This window comes from Henckelia pumila, chromosome 1 (assembly GCF_033568475.1).
Source record: "Henckelia pumila isolate YLH828 chromosome 1, ASM3356847v2, whole genome shotgun sequence".
NCBI lineage: Eukaryota > Viridiplantae > Streptophyta > Magnoliopsida > Lamiales > Gesneriaceae > Henckelia > Henckelia pumila.
Genome location: NC_133120.1, coordinates 121,993,433 through 122,006,961, shown reverse-complemented (window position 1 = coordinate 122,006,961; position 13,529 = coordinate 121,993,433). Strand labels below are relative to the sequence as shown.

Below are 13,529 nucleotides of genomic sequence, written 5' to 3'. Positions count from 1 at the left end.
ACACATAACACTAAAATAATACAACTTCATAATTTTAATGAAACTTTAATTTTAAAACACACTTTTTAACATATAAATGATTACAAATTTTAAGTTTCATCACACCCCCAAACCGGCTCATTACTAGTCCCTTAGTAATAAAATATCATAAAATATCATAAAATCACAAGTTAGATTTTTATTCCTTATTATATATATTCAAATTTGCAAAGTTTGAAATTTTAAAACACACTTGTGAGGAGATCATTTGTTTATTTATAAATCTTATTATCAACCAATATATTAATATATAATTGGATGGGGTATACATATATATTTCACACAATATCAAAATATTAAATATATATAATTTTTTATATAAATATTTTCTAACTTTGAGAATTATATAATCAAAATGATAATAGAAATCATTTCATAACATGTATATCATCAGGAATATTAATGTAAAAGTATCAACTCCATATTCTCTCGGGTTATGATATTTCATATATAGATGTTTTCACTCATGGAGTTGGAAGAAAATTATACACTCATTGAAAATGGCTAGTAAAGCAGGCAATCAAATAACCTAATATTGAAAATAAGATAGGATAATTTACAAAGAATAAACCCATTTTTTTTGTTTTTCAATTTTTTTCTTCTTTTTTTTTTGGGAAAATAAGTTTTTTGGTCCAATAACTTGTCCATGTTTTGGTTTTGGTACATTAACTTTTTCGATGTGAGTTTTGGTATACTAACTTTGCATTTTCAGTGTTTTTTGGTCCAACTGCATACGTGTCAATTTCTGATTGGTGCATGGCTTATGACGTGGACCAATCAGAAGCTGACATGTATGCAGTTGGACCAAAAAACACTGAAAATGCAAAGTTAATGTACCAAAACCCACATTAGAAAAGTTAATGGACCAAAACCCAAAGAGGATAAAGTTAATGGACCAAAAAACTTATTTTCCCTTTTTTTTTGTTTGACTGCAAAATTGTTTTTACATAACCAAATACCTCCAATAAACTTTGAAAAATTAAAATTTTTTATTTCAAAGTTTATTTATTTGTTTATTTTTTATGAAGTAAATCTATTATATTGATAATTATAGTAGAGATATTAATACTCTACAATCTACATCTTTACAATCAAACTTCAAACAACTTTGCAGCCAATTTTTATATGAACACATTTTTTTTTTCAAAATGAGTTTAATCTAGTAATCAACAATTTCATATAATCAATAAAAGATTATAAGTTGTTTTCTCAATTCTCATCTCTCACTCACAAAATTTATGTGAGTATATATTGCACTTTTACAAATTCATTCATTCAATTATACATGTTATTATTCATTCAATAAATATCACTTTAACTATATACTCATAAAAGTTTTAGAAAATATGTTATTTGAAAACACATAATTATATATTATTTATAACTTATATCTCATAAATTATATATTTTCTATTAAATTGATAAAAAGAAGAATAAATAAACATCTATACAAAAAGACTTTATTTTCTTAGTAATTTGCAATTTAAATATATACGAAATATTAAAATCTAATCTATTGTGATAATATGATAAATAAAAACTAATGCGTGTCAGAAGTTTTTGACTCCTTACTCTGCCATTGAAAAAGGAAAAATAAATATTATTATAGAATTTTTTTTAAAATTTTAATAATTTAATTTTTAATTTTTTTTTGAAAAACCTCCCCCAAACCTGAATATGACATTATTTTTAATTTTTTAAGAAAAATAAAGATTACATGATAAAAGAGATATCACCTGGAATTTATTGAAGATGAGGAACAAACACAAACCATTTCGTGACATGTTGAGTTTATGATCCAGTTTTCTTTTCTTACTGGTTGGTTGAGTCCAATTGATATTTGTTATAGCCGAATTAGGTTGATGAACAAAAGCTTGGAGATCATCAATTAATTGGTCGTCATTCGAAGCAGAGATGAGCATCATTCGTGAATTTTCTGAAATGAAAATTTGTTCCACAGCTACATCAAGAAAAGTCAACAAACCATCATAATGGTTATTGATATTCAACAAGTCAACAAATTTATCATGGATATTAAGTTGTGCCCAAGAAACAACATGAAAAATTTCTTCTAAAGTACCAAAGCCACCAGGTAAGGCAATAAAAGCATCAGAATTTTCTATCATTTTAGTTATTCTCTCGTACATTGATGAAATTTTCAATTCTTCCCCAACCGTAACACCTATAATATTTCCTTCAGCTAAAGCTGTAGGAATAATATCCAAAACCTGACTACCTCCAAGATGAGCTGCTGTTGAAATAGATCTCATTAACCCAATATTGCCTCCTCTGTATACCAAGTGAATTTTTCTCTCTGCTAACTTTTTTCCAAGATTAATTGTTGCATCAACTAATATTTCGTTCTTTCCATTATTAGAACCACAAAAGACACAAATATTTTTCAATTTTTGTGAAGAAGATCCTGCCATGTTTTTTTTTTCTTTTCTGCAAAAATATAGAGATAGTTGAGTGATTTTATATGAAAACAAGAAATACGACAGAAATAGGAATACAGGTGTGAACATAATAAGAAAAACAATAAAAAAATAATAATATATAATAATGACATGCATGCATATATACAGTGATGTGATTGTGGCTCACAGTGTTCTTTCAATATTTATGAGTCGAGGGTTGGCTTACCATCCAATTTTCTTATAAACTGGCAAATAGGGTCTTTTTTAGTCAGATTCCCAAGACCATTACCATGACGTTGTGCTTGGAATAGTTTTCATAAACGGAGAAGTTGACCTTGCACATCTCCACTAGAATGCATCTCAAGAGTCAATGAGATATCATCTAATGACTCTTTACTTAGCCCATTCTTAATGAAATCAATTTTATCTTCTCTATTTGTGGAAACATATCCCAAAGATCTGTATCGTCTATCACAAGTCTATCTGGCGCATTTATGACAAACATCTAACCTCTTGGCCCTCCTTTTCTTCGCATAAGTGTTTTTTCCTAGTCCAGACATATTTCGAACAAGTAAGAATTTTGAAACTTTACCACCCAATAGAACCTTGGCTTCAATTATACGACGAATATCCTTCGGAATTCCTTTATGCATAAGCATTCTCTATCTTTCACATCTGCCTTCATAAATCATTCTCAAAACTTTTTTAGAAACAGATGGAAAATATTTACCTTGTTCTTTGATAGCTTCATCCATTTTGAAAATAAAAAAAATTCAATTATTTTGGGAAATTGAAAGAAAACCGACTAAAAGAAGTCACGGAGTACCGTTATCCGCCACTTAACCGGGAAGTGATCTCAATTCTGCATTAATAAAATGAAAATATAAGTAACAATTAATTTGGATCATATAAGGCATAAACTCATCATTAAGAATTTTATTTTCTAAAAATGGTTTAAGTCTTTGTCCATTAATTTTAAACACATTATTATTTTTATGATTTTCAACATCAACAGCACCATGAGAATAAACATTTTTTACAACATATGGACCTGTCCATCGTGATCTAAGTTTTTCTGGAAACAAATGCAAGCGATAATTATAAAGTAAAACTTTTTTTCCAATTTCAAACGATTTTCTCATAATATTTTTATCATGAAAGGCTTTTGTTTTATCTTTATAAATCTTTGCATTTTCATATGCATCATTTCTTAATTCTTCTAGTTCATTTAGTTGAAATTTTCTTAATTTAGATGCATCATCTAAATTAGTATTAAATGCTTTAATAGCCCAATAAGCTTTATATTCAATTTCAACAAGTATATGACAATGTTTACCAAAAACTAATCTATATGGTGACATCCCCAATGATGTTTTAAATGCAGTTCTATATGCCCATAATGCATCACTTAATCTTAAAGACCAATCTTTTCGATTTGGATTGACAGTTTTTTTCAAAATTTGTTTTATTTCTTTATTTGCAAGTTCAATCTGACCATTCGTTTGAGGGTGATATGGAGTAGAAACTTTATGTGTAATACCATATTTTCTTAACAACGAAGAAAATGATTTATTTATAAAATGACTTTCCCCATCACTGTTTATAGCTCTAGGTATTCCAAATCGAGTAAAAATATTTTCTTTTAAAAATTTTATCACAACTTTATGATCATTAGTTCTACATGCAATTACTTCAATACATTTTGAAACATAATCGACAACCACTAAAATATAAGTGAATCCAAAAGATAATGGAAATGGACCCATAAAATCTATTCCCCAACTGTCAAATATTTCAATAATCATGATTGGATTTAAAAGCATCATGTTTTGTTTTGAAATTGAACCCATTTTTTGACAATTTTCACAAGATTTGCAAAATGAATGTGTATCTTTGAATAAAGAAGGCCAATAAAATCCACATTGAAAGATTTTTGCAGCTGTTTTTTTGACAAAACATGACCTCCACATGCCTCAGAATGACAAAATTTAATGACACTACTTACCTCATTGTCGGGTATGCATCGTCAAAAAATTTGATTAGGACAATACTTAAACAAGTAAGGATCATCCCAATAAAATTTTTTGACCTCTTTCAAGAATTTATTTTTATCTTGTGAACTCCAATGAGAAGAAATTTTATTTGTCACAAGAAATTTACAATATTAGCAAACCAAGGCATAGTAGTAGCATAAAATAGTTGATCATCCGGAAAATATTCATTTATTGGTATTTCGTTTTGAGATGATTCAGCAATTATTCTTGATAAATGATCGGCTACCACATTTTATTTTCCTTTTTTTATCTTTTATTATAAGATCAAATTCTTGTAACAAAAAAATCCATCGTATTAATCTCGGCTTAGCATCTTGTTTATTTGATAAATATTTTATGGCAGAATGATCAGTATAAACAATAGTAGTAGAACCAATTAAATATGATCGAAATTTATCTAATGCAAACACTACTGAAAGTAATTATTTTTCAGTTGTTGAATAATTGATTTAGGCAATATTTAAGGTTCTACTAGCATAGTAGATCACATAAGGTTTACCTTCTTTTCTTTGTCCTAACACGGCTCCTACAGCATAATCACTTGCATCACACATTAATTCAAATGGTAAAGACAAATCAGGAGGTTGTAAAATAGGTGATGTAGTAAAAATATTAATTATCTTTTTAAAAGCAGTTTCACATTCTTGAGTCCATTAAAATTGTGCATCTTTTGTTAAAAGATTTGAAATTGGTTTCGATATTATGCTAAAAAAATTTATAAATCTTCTATAAAATCCTGCATGACTAAAAAATGATCGAATTTCTTTGATCGTGTTTGGTGATGGTAAATTAGCAATAACATCAACCTTAGCTTTTTCAACTTCAATTTCTTTTTCAGATATGACATGCCCTAACACAATTCCAGATTTAACCATGTAGTGACATTTTTCCCAATTTAAAACAAGATTTTTTTTCTTCACATCTTTTTAAAACTTCTTCAAAATTTGGAAAAATTGAAAATTTAGTCCGATATGTTTGTCACTTTGCGATTTTGACCCTCTATGTTTTCACATTTAAGTTTTAGTCCTGCGTGTTTTGATTTTTGGCAATTTCGGTCCTTTTTATTCGAAAATGCTTACGTGGCACTGTACATGTCAGCTCCACATCAGCACTGAATTGGTGCCATGATAAGTGCATTTTGTGTGCATTATTTTATGTCTATGTGGCATGCATTCATATGGTTTCTTGTGTATTTTTATATGTTTTATTTGTAATTAATCTCATGCATGAGCATTTCACTCTTCGGGTTAATTTTGTAGGAAATGGGTTTTTGAAGAATGAATTACGGAGCAGCCTTGGTAAAAAATTCAAATTTAATTTTAAGAAGCTCCAAATCAAATCTCCACCTCCCAGATTGTAGTTTAAGATGTTTTAAAGCTACTGTCAAAATTTCAGCTCAATCCGACGGCTAGAACTCAAGTTATGAATTTTACAAAATTGTTGCGCGATGGAAAAAACAGTGGGCGCGCGGGCTGCTATTTATTACCGCGCGGGCGCATGCCTGTTTTAGAAAAAAGTTCAGAACAGAAGCCCCAGCGCGCGACCTGCACTTTTCTACCGCTCGGGCGCTCGTGCGTAAGTTGAAAAAAAGATATTTATGGGTGTTTTACATGGAAAGAACTCTTGGGCACTATAAATAGATAAAAATCTGACGTTTTAAGGGTTCCAAAAACCATCACAAACGCAGAGGGGAGGCGACCATCAACCAAGGAGAGAAAGGAACGTGAGAAGAGGGAGACGGCGTGAAGAACTCAAGAACCACAAACTAGTTTTCTCTTTTTCTTTTCTTTTATTTGTTGGGATTTAGGGGATCTTACCCCCAAAACTTTGTTTTGATTTCTTCTTGAAGATTGAATTTGATTTTTAAGCATTCTTGATTATATTATTGTGTTTATTGCAATTTTGGAGATTGATCAACTTCTTATTGATTTTATGTGTTATAATTGATACCGAGAGGAGATTTTATGACATGATAGGGTAATATAATCCATGGATCTACAACTTACATAGAGATATGAGGTTGGATACATGTTGATAGTCATAGTCCACCAGGTCGAAAGATGGAGGATTCCACAAATCGTTAATGCAATTGCAATTGTTAAATAACACAAGGAGACTTGGTTATTACAATTCGTTAATTAGATTAATATAGCTCGAGAGAGTATATTGATAGATTAGGGAATTCCGTCAAAAGCATGATTTGAGAATTAAAATTCAATCATTAGAGAAGAAAAGGGATAGGTAAACCGAGATCCTAACAATCGTTTATTTATTTTCTGAACTTAATTTATTGTTTTGCTTTTAATTTATCTTTTTATTTTAGTTTATTAATTTATTCTCTTTATTGTTTTAATTAACTAAAGAATTATACTTGAGGTGAATTTGTCAAACATCAATCTCTGTGGGACGATACTCGTACTCATGTACACTATATTATTACTTGACTCGTGCACTTGCGATTTATTCGAGCTTAATTGATAGATATATTTAAGTTGATTTTCAGTGTTAGTATTTGCTCGATCAAGTTTTTGGCGCCGTTGCCGGGGATTGAAATTGACAATTTTTACTTTTTGTTATTTTCTTTGGTTAATTCTTTTATTTATTCTACTTTATTCCTGCGTGATCTACCGTTTTCTATTTTATTTTTGCAGGAATTTATCTGGTGTAATACTTTGAGATGTTCCATCGACAAGTATTCACGAGTTTTACCCAGCAACATGGAGAGCCATTCTACACAGCATGGGAGAGATTCAATTATTTGAAGAATACTTTTCGGTATCATGACTTTTCTAATTATTCTCTTCTTAAATTTTTTCTTAATGGTTTGGATGCAGTGACAAGGAGATGGGTAATTAATGGAGCTTTGCAAACTGGTTGTTCACTATTTTGCCGCGATGAGGACAGTGCAATACATATATTAGATGATATGGCAGAATTTGACTACCATGGGTATTGGGATCTTACACCACAGTTTTTTTGAGCCACCAATACCCGCAAGATACTCATTACCCAGAGTTTTCAGACCAACCATTTGAGTTTCAAGAGAAGGAGGGCAGTTGTTCTCTATTGATCTTGCAGTCACTAGAGGATAAATAATTCCGGCATCTAATAGTTTTAAAACTTGTGTTGGACTTACCCATTTATTATCCGAGATTGGATAAATAATTCCGGAATCTAATAGTTTTAAAACTTCATTTTTAACAACTTCTTTCATGTGTGGATTTAATCTTCTTTGTGATTGTTGATATGTTTTAGCATTTTCTTCCAAGTGAATTCTATGTGTACAGATTAAAGAATTTATACTTTTTATATCTTGCAAAGTCCATACAATTGCATTTTTATGCTTTTTAAGTAATATTATTAAATATTCTTCTTGTTTGGGTAAGATGATAGAAGATATTACAACATGATATGTTTAATTTTCTCCAAGAAAAGCATATTTTAGTTCTTTTGGCAAAGGTTTTAATTCAAGTTTTGAATAATCATCTTCTTTTAATTCTTCAAGTTCATTAATTTCTTCAAATAACTTTGATTTAAAAACATTTTTTGAATTAAAACTTTCCACTAAACAAACTTCAGATTATTGATTTAAGTTTTCTTGGTGTATATTTTCTTCCACAATTGTTTCTATTGTATTATCATCTTCATCTTCATTACTAATTGGTTTTTTACATAAGTTGAACACATTAAGGTCTAAAGTCATATTTCCAAAAGACAATTTCATTATTCCTGTTGCGTGTTTTTCGCTCGCAAGCGCACGATGTCAAGTTATAATATAGGAATTAAGTCCAAGTCGATCCCACGGAGAATGAACAAATGATATTATAATAAATTTTTGCGACTAATCAAATCCTAATCCTATGTAGAGCTACGAAAATGGGTTGATTTTTATAAAACTAAAATTTTCAAGAAACAAAACTAAATAACCACGAGATCACGAGATGAAAATTCAATAAGCGATGAATGCTAGAGGTTCGATTTCACTTGACTATACACCACAATTTATTTCTTATGATTGTTCAATTATAAAATCTTCTAGTTTATTAGCCAAGAATTCCTATTATTTTCTACTAACTCTCTCGAGTGTCAAGCAGAAATTCGTATTCAATAGCAAACTCAATATGTCTATCTAAGTTTAACTATTAAATCCGATAAATGGCAAAAGAATTCTTCTAATGACTTCTATGGAGTTATATGTCTCTCGAACAGTATAAACACCAAAGATGTATTTTCCTATGTCGTATTCAAAATCTCCTCTCTCGAGTGATAGATTATAAATAAAATATTATTCAATCTATGGCCAGTAAATTGAAAGCATTAAAATCAAGAAAACACAAATAAACTGTATGAAGAATTCAAATATATAAATCAAAATATCTCAATGATGGTTTCTAGTCAAGATCCGTCTACCTCTAGACTAAGAAATTAGTTCATAATAAATTCAAAGATCAAATAAAAAATATTCTTCAAATAATCCATAAAACTAGAAAAACAGAGTTCAAAGGAAAACTAGAACGAATTAGAATGAAGCTTATCCGTCGCCGGATGCCGCCGTCTTCCATCTTCGTATCAAATTCTCGAGCTCTTGTGCACTTCAAAACTCTCAATAGCCGTCCTATAGCTCTCAAATACTCTCTAAACCTTCGTATCCTCCAGAATAAGTCATAAAATTCCTTTTAAAACTCGATTAAAAACTTTCCAAAATTCTGGACACTGTGCAGCGCTGGAGCGCCTGTTCAATTTCTCCAACAGCGCTGGAGCACTGGGGCGCTATTTCCTCGACTTATCACCTTTCGGAAAGACTCCGTATAGCGCTGGAGCGCTGGTTTTCAGGCGCTGGGGCACTGAACTGAACACTTAAATTCATTTTTCCTTTTCTCTTTTCTTCACTCTTTTTGCATCTTTTTGACCCTTTTCATCAACTAAAATAAATATCACTTGAATTCCTGCAAACGACACTAACAACAAAAGAAATGCATAATATCTCTCAAAACACAACAAAAGCCAAGCTAATTAATATAAAATATAAGTGCAAAAATTGCACTTATCAAATCCCTCAAACTTGAACTTTTGCTAGTCCCGAGCAAAACAAAACAAACAAAACACTAAGACGCACAAGGAATTAAAAACACCCAAGAAAGCAGTAAAACTAGAATAACCCAACTTGCCTCAAATGTTCAACACTTAATCCATATGTAGCTAATTTTCTCAAGAGTTCTCGTGTGTGTGTGATTAGCCAATCCCATCTACCCACCTAACTTTCGATCAACTCATGCAACCAGTAAGCCTCAAAGAGTCATTAACCCCGCCCTCTAGTTTCAGAATGCTCTCAACCAAGTTCAACTTTTACTCGCATAAATCAAAAGGACTTTTTTATTTTATTTATTATTTAATTATTTTTTTTCAAAATTACCGGATTTTACACCCGGTTTTATTTTATTTTAGCCCCATAAATTACCCGCAGACTTAGCTATAACTAAAGATAGGATTTGGATTTCAATCCCCTCATCTATATCCCGGATGGAGCATCAACCCATTATTTTTTTCCGCAACTTAGCATTGAACAGTGAGTAGGATTTCAAACACTTTCCAAGCCCGGATGGAGTTGTAAGAAAATTTAGATTCTAATTTTGCAACCTCATTTAATCCACATACTTAGTCAAAGATAAGGCAACTAGGATTTCAGTCCCTTATTCCTAACCCGGATGGAGCCATCAATTAAATTTTGCCTAAATCATTTCTATGCTTCTATCAGACTACCTCGGTTTTGAGCATAAATCACCAGAGTTAAGAATCAAATTATCCAATCCACTTACAAAATACACATAATTTTTTCTACTTATAGGAGTATCGACAGTCAAGGCTATAGTGCATAAAAGGTGAGAACTCAAGATACTATGTCGCCAACACTAGATTATAAACTCTTTTTCTTTTCCCAACTTCATCATCATAGGCCATTTTTCTTTGGCTTTTCTATTTTTCACATTTTTGTTTTGTTTTCTCAAATAAACCACACAAACGACAAAGACAAACACCAAAACAAACAAACGAACGACAAAAAAAAACACCAGCAGAAACATAATACGAACGAGAAAACTAAAAAACACAGATGCAGGAACTAGTAACTAATTTAGCATGCAACAACCCATCAAACTAGTGACTCAACTTCGCTTCAGCTTCAACAACAATCCATTCAACAAACAACTCAACAAAGCTCATCTAAAACAACAAACAACAATCCCCCCAAACTTAGATTGTGCATTGTCCTCAATGTACAGTACTCATTAAAAACAAGGGACACATACCTTAGGCACCAAGCGTCAGTACTTGGCACCATCTTAATCACTCCAAACTCTTCATCAGGGGTGGCTCCTAAACTCTTTCAGATCTATAACTTTTCATCTACACAATTCAAAATCATTATTAATGTCTAGTTTCCTCATGATAAAAATAAAAACAAAAACAACTAAAAAAAAATAAAAAACACATAAAAACTAGCTTGGGTTGCCTCCCAAGAAGCGCTTAGTTTATAGTCCATAGCCCGACTGTATTCCAATTCTAGCTCGGTTTCGCTTTGTTGAAGGTCTTCCCTTTCGCTTTCACCCTCCAAATATATTCAACAACCTTTTTAAACTTTGATTTCTTCTTCGTTTTCTTCTTCTTCTTTGGCACATTCGGATTATTCTTCTTTGAATCTACCTCATGAATAGGTTTGGGATGGCCATCTAACTTCACAACTCGCTCAATCATGCATAATTCCTCGATGGGTGGATTACTTGATTTCTTGAATATGTTAAAAATAACTCTTTCGCGGTCCACACCCATCGACAACTCACCATTCTTCACCTCAATCTTGGCATCAGCAGTGGCCAAGAAAGGTCTCCCCAATATTAGTGGCATATTTGCATCCTCCTCCATATCTAACACAACAAAATCCGCCGGAAAAATAAATTTATCTATTTTTACCAAAACATCTTCAATGATTCCAAGCGGATATGTGATAGATCTATCAGCTAGCTGCAATGCGATCATTGTGGGCTTCACCTCGCCAAGTCCTAAGCTCTTGAAAACAGACAAAGGCATCAGATTAATTCTAGCTCCTAGATCGCAAAGTGCATTATTAAAATAAGAAGAACCAATAGTGCAAGGAATAGTAAAACTCCATGGATCCTTCAGCTTTTGTGGCATCTTCTTTTGGATCACAGCACTACATTCTTCAATTAAGCTCACCACGTCATTCTCTTGCAGCCTCCTTTTCTTGGACATCACCTCTTTAATAAACTTCACATAATTCGGCATTTGTGCCAAAGCATCAGCAAAAGGGATGTTGATATGTATCTTCTTGAAAATCTCCAAGAATTTTGAGAATTGCTCGTCCACTGCCTTCTTCTTGAACCTTTGGGGGTATGGAAGAGGAGGTTTGTACAACGGTTTTTGCTCAGGTTCAGACTCTTTCTCCTCGACCTTCTTCTCGTCAACTGAAACTTTTTCAGATGTCTTGCTCTCATATTTGCCCTCTTCATTATCCACCTACTTCCCACTCCTCAACGTGATAGCATTACACTGCTCATTGGGATTCACCTAAGTATTAACTGGGAATTGGCCTCTGTTATTATCTTTCAGTGCGTTCGTCAACTGCCCAATGATAGTCTCCATGGATTGCAATACAACACCCATGTTGTCCACATGCGTCTCTAAGCTGTCAAGGCGAGTCTCAGTCCTTGCCATCCGCTTGCTCGATTCCTGCACAAAAGCATTAACAACATCCTCCAAAGGAGGCTTACCCTCACCCTTATTTGTATTGTATTCCGGAGGAGAATTCGACACATTATTATTATTTGCATATGAAAAATTCTCATGATTACGCAAACTAGGATGATATTGATTGGGTACAGGATTACCTCGATAGTTGTTGTAATTTATGTTGTTCACTGCTCCACACTCTCAAATCCATCAGCAGAATTTACGGCAGTCGCCAGCGATGCTGTCTTAATAGAAACTTGATTGCCTTTGTTCAGTGCAGCCAACTATGTAGAAATAGTAGTCATCTGAGCAGTCAAAGCAGTGAATGCATAAATCTCATGAATTCCAATCTCTCACTCGGCCACTGATAACTGTTAACAGTCATTTGCTCAAGAATCTCATAAGCCTATTCAGGAACTTTGAAAATATTGAACCTTCAGCTGCAGCATCCACAGAAATCCTCGTTGGGCCATTCAAACCATTGTAGAATAACTCAATCTGTTCCCAATCCGGAAAATTATGGTTTGGACACTTCCTAAGCAACTCCTTGTACCGCTCCCAAGCTTCATACAGTAGCTCATACTCTTGTTGTTTGAACGTAGTGATCTCAATTTTCAGTTGTGCAAACTTTGCAGGAGGAAAGTACTTAGCCAAAAATTTAGATGTCATGTCCTCCCTTGTAGTGATGCTCCCAAGAGGTAGTGATTGCAACCAACTACGAGCATTGTCTCTAAGAGAGAACGGGAACAATCGTAGTTTGATGGTGTCCTCAGTAACACCATAAATCTTTACAGTATCAGTAATCTCTAGAAAAGTACGCAGATGAAGATTTGGATCTTCAGTAACTGCACCCCTGAACTGATTCTGCTGCACCATATTAATCAGAGCTGGCTTCAACTCAAAATTATTCGCCGTGATGTTCTGCCGAGCTATCCCAGAATAATGAGTATTGATCACCGGTCGAAAAAGATCTCTGATCGGCACCAGAGCATTATTGACAGCTCTTTCCCTTTCTTCAGCCATTTGTTGCAACTCTTCTCTTCTAGATTTTATCAAAGCTTTAGCAGTTTTCTCGATTTCTTGATCAAAGTGCAGTGAGTCGTAACTTTGGCTTTTTCGCATAAACTGCATAGACATGGAAAATTTTAAAATTAGAACCAACAAAATAAAATAAAATAAAATGCTCTAAATCAAAATTAGGACTAATTAGCACAATTTAATATAAATCAAATAAAATTCACTCCCCGGCAACGGCGCCCAAAACTTGTTGCGTGTT

General features: G+C 32.5%; 1 non-coding gene across 1 annotated transcript; it reads left to right on the top strand.

The window, feature by feature from the left end:
* The first annotated feature begins 12,767 nt into the window (after positions 1–12,767).
* LOC140876826 (small nucleolar RNA R71) lies at positions 12,768–12,874 on the top strand. Its single transcript, XR_012149058.1, has one exon. It is a non-coding gene; the product is annotated as a small nucleolar RNA R71 (small nucleolar RNA).
* Positions 12,875–13,529: the final 655 nt, after the last annotated feature.